The following is a 4439-nucleotide window of genomic DNA, read 5'->3' as shown; positions in this document are numbered from 1 at the left end:
CATGTCTCATGTAAATGATATGATTGTTTTTAGGACTTGTGAGATTTGCATCTAGGTTTACCTAACCTAGACTCAATAACTAAGACATAATATATCTAAGACTACCAATGATTACTCTAGTTATGACTCTAGTCTAGACATGAAGCTCTTGAGTCCTTGGCATGTAAATTGTTGAGTTATCTTTAAGCTTTCACTAAATCCTTGTCTTCATCAAAATATAGGCAATCTAATAGTGCTATCTTGACACTTTGCACTTTCAATCTCCCCTTTTTTGATGATGAAAAACTCCACACCAAATTTTTTTTGATGCATAGCTTGAAGATGGTGATAGAATGCATGGTTGTTGATTTCAAAGTTAAAGCGCAAAGCTAGACAACGGAAGCTGAATATTATTTACAACCTGCACACATCAAACAACAAAGCAACATTTCTCCCCATTTTGACATTATCAAAAAGATAAACTAATGAATTTTGGTCAAAAGTAAGAAGAGTTATGAAATGAAATAAAACTTTAATTAATCAATTAATTTTAGGATTGTAATTAATCAACCAGTTGAAGGAAAATTGAACACGTGCGCATGTTGATTAGCATTTAATCGATTAAATGAGTGGGTTAATCGATTAAACTCATAGAATATAGTAATTGGGCAGATTTAATGGCATGAAAGGTTATACAAGAACTAATCAAGCATGAAATGATCAAGCATTTTTATTATAGCATTTAAACAGTAGGCTCAATCAAACATAAGAGATGCATATAACCAATCATGATCAAGTACCATTAAACATATATTCATACTATATTTGACATAGATAAGCATATTATGTACACAATTTAAAACCAAAATGGTAACGATTTAAGTTCAAATGGCTTACATATCAAGTCATAATATTTTAGTAAAAGTAGATAGTTAGAGTTACAACCCAAAAAACAAAGAGAAAATATGTCTCAAAAATACAAAGCAGCAAAAATCCTGAAAATTAGCCATATAGAAGAACTAAACCTAAGGCAACCTAGGGTCTAAGGTCTTCGAATATATGGATGCAGAGGAAGGTCTTTGTCATCAGGAACAGTCAGACTACTATCACCCTGGATAAGGAATCTCAACTTTTCAAATTCTGCACAAAACCTCTCATTTTGTGCCTAAACAGTGTTCTGAACAAAGCTCCTCATAGCCTGATAGTGGTTATCAATGTAGGCGACCCGAAGTTCCTCAAATTGCTCCAAGTCTGTATGGTGGGAGTCCTTCAGAGACTGAAAATGTAGATCCATTCTATTATTCAACCTTTGCTCCATGACATCCAACTGAGCTAATCCAAAGGATGGTTCCTACGGCGCGTTTCCAGTCGGCTCCCCCTGAGTTTTTGCATTAGGCTGATTTGTTCCAGCCTGATCCTCATCATCAGATAGATCCAAATCCATGATAGTGTAATTCTCTTGGTATTGCCAAGTATTTCCATACTTGTAGATACCCATCTTGTGGATTAAGCTTTCACCAACAAGGTGATCTTTATAAGAAATCTCAGTGATGATGGTGTCAGACACATCAATATACAGATATTCAATTATCCTCGAAATGAATATACTATAGGATAGCAAATTGGATTGCGAGGTAGAGACATTATACATGACCTTCAGGATCTCTTCAGGCCAATTAATCATAATATTTTCCTTAACAACATACATGAACTTCAAATCCTTCACAGTATGTTGTGCATGATTTGTGTTCCTCTAATCTAAAATGTAAGCTATCATATAATGAAGCAATCTATTCTCTACAGATAATGAACCAACTTTTTTTAGTTCTCCTTGGATATACCGATGGGTACCTCTCAAACAAGATTTATAAGCCTCAGCAACATCAAAATCCTTAAGCCATTCACAATCACTTAGGCTAGCACCATTAGTGGATAAACCACCTACATTCATACAGATATCACTATCCATCTCAAACAAGTTTCCAGAAACCATGTACCAACACTTGCCATCCTTATATCTAAAGTTGACATAAAATTCTCTAATTAAAGCAGGCTATATATTTCCCTTTAATTCCACAAAAATTGACAGCTCCCTGAGCTTGCATACCTTCCGAAAATTCAAAATTTTTTTCTGCCATCCAGGTTAGATTAGCATACCTTATGTAAGTTGGTTTCTTGCCCTGAAATTTTGACAACCGAGTCTCCTACAGTATGAGAGAGTAGTAGGGATCTCCACGGTCTTGCCTCACACTTGGATTTGAAGATGAAGCAATAGGAGGCCTACGAGTGTGTTGAGCAGTTTGTCTTGAACCTCTTTGAATGTCCTCTTTCCATTTTTAAGTGAAAAACCGTGAGTATATGAGAGGAGAAGATGGATAAGGGAGGGAACCTAAACTTAGGGTTTGGAATTGAGAATGGGGTGTCTTGGAAGATTTGAGAGAAAATTGGATGAAATGAGGTGCAATATGGGTATAGGTGAGGTTTAATTCTTCTTTTAAGCCAAAGATTTGAATTTTATTGTTGCTTTTGAGATTTTCAGAGAAAAGGGGGAAGAGAGGGTTTAAAAAAATGGCAAAAACGCTAATGTTTCTAATTTATCTGTTGCCGTTAATTGATTAAAAGATGCATTTAATCGACTAATCATAGTTAAAATTCCATATTTTCAGAGAAATGAGCCCAAATAATCGATTAAAGTATGATATTAATCGATTAAATTTCGTGAAAAATAAAATTTTGACTAGTGGAACTCATTTTAATCGATTAAGAATTATGGTTTAGGGTTTTAAAAGCATGCAAAGATTTCTAACATATATCAAGCAATTTTTAATCAAACACACATACATATAAAACTTATCATGCTAGATCATGAGTTATATTAGGAATATAATGCATTCAACAACTATACATTTTGAAATATATAAGACATTTAACATGTGAATCACATAATAAGGTTTTAGACGATTTTAATCAAGATAAATTTCATCAAGGATTCCAAGTTCTCTTCGAAGAACATAGAAAGTATCTCGTGAGAGGGGCTTGGTGAAAATATCAGCCAATTGCTTAGTAGTTTCAACAAATTCAAGCACACAATTGCCTTTTTGTACATGGTCATGCAAGAAATGATGTCTAATTTCTATATGCTTGGTTCTCGAGTGAAAAACAAGATTCTTGGATAGGTTTATGGCACTTGTATTATCATATTTTATAGGGATCTTTTCTAGATTAAGTCCAAAGTCCTTAAGTTGTTGCTTCATCCATAGGATTTGAGTGTAACACACACCAACGACAATGTATTCTGCTTCGGCGGTGGACAAAGCAACACACACTTGCTTTTACTGTGCCATGCAACTAAGGAACTGCGTAGTAAGTGACAAGTACCACTAGTGCTCTTTCGATCCAACTTACATCCAGAAAAATCAGAATCAGAATACCCTACCAAGGATAATGAGGCAACCCTAGGATATCATAATCCCATATTAGTTGTTCCTTTTAAATATCCCATGATGCGTTTAACAACAATATAATGTGAATCTTTAGGCAATGCTTGAAATCTAGCACACATATAAACACTAAACATAATATCGGGTCGGCTCGCAGTTAAATATAATAATGAGCCGATAATCCCATGATACTAGGTTACCTCGATAGCTTTTCCCTTTTCGTCTTTGTCTAGATAGCAAGCGGACGGCATAGGTGTTGAAGCTTCTTTACACTTTTCCATGTCAAACTTTTTGAGTAACTCCTTGCAGTATTTCGATTAATGAATGAATATGCCACTTTCCATTTGTTTGGTTTGTAGCCCAAGGAAGAAGGCCAGCTCACCCATCATCGACATCTCAAATTCTTCCTACATCATCTCAGAAAATGTTTTACAAAGAATGTCATTAATAGATCCGAAAAATTATATCATCAACATATATTTGAACTAATAATACATGATCATCTAATCTACGGATGAAGAGGGTAGTATCAACCATACGCCTCACGAACCCTTCTTCCAAAAGGAAAGACCTCGATCTATCATAATCGATGCCTTCCTCATGGTTGTAGCCTTTGGCCACTAAGCGTGCTTTATTTCTTATGGTAAAGCCAAATTCATCTAATTTATTACGAAAGACCCATCTAGTACCAATCACTAGATGTTCTTTCGGTTTAGGGACCAAGTTCCATACATTATTACGCTCAAACTGGTTTAACTCTTCTTGCATAGCTATACTCTAGTGCACATCCTCAATGGCTTCATCGATATTCTTTGGCTCGATTTGAGATACAAAAGCAACGAAGTTACAAAAATTACGTAAAGAGCTACGGGTTACCACCCCCGTAGTGATATCACCTATAACTTTGTCGAGTGGATGATCCTTCTTGGTCTTCCATGCGATTGGCAGGTCCTGATGCTCATCTTGGACAATATGCTCTAATTCTTCTTCTTTGTCATGGTCCATGTCCTTAGAGTATGC

Source organism: Lupinus angustifolius, chromosome LG05, assembly GCF_001865875.1.
Source record: "Lupinus angustifolius cultivar Tanjil chromosome LG05, LupAngTanjil_v1.0, whole genome shotgun sequence".
Taxonomy (NCBI): Eukaryota; Viridiplantae; Streptophyta; class Magnoliopsida; order Fabales; family Fabaceae; genus Lupinus; species Lupinus angustifolius.
The sequence above is the reverse complement of the archived record's forward strand: the minus strand, read 5'-3'. Positions refer to the sequence as shown.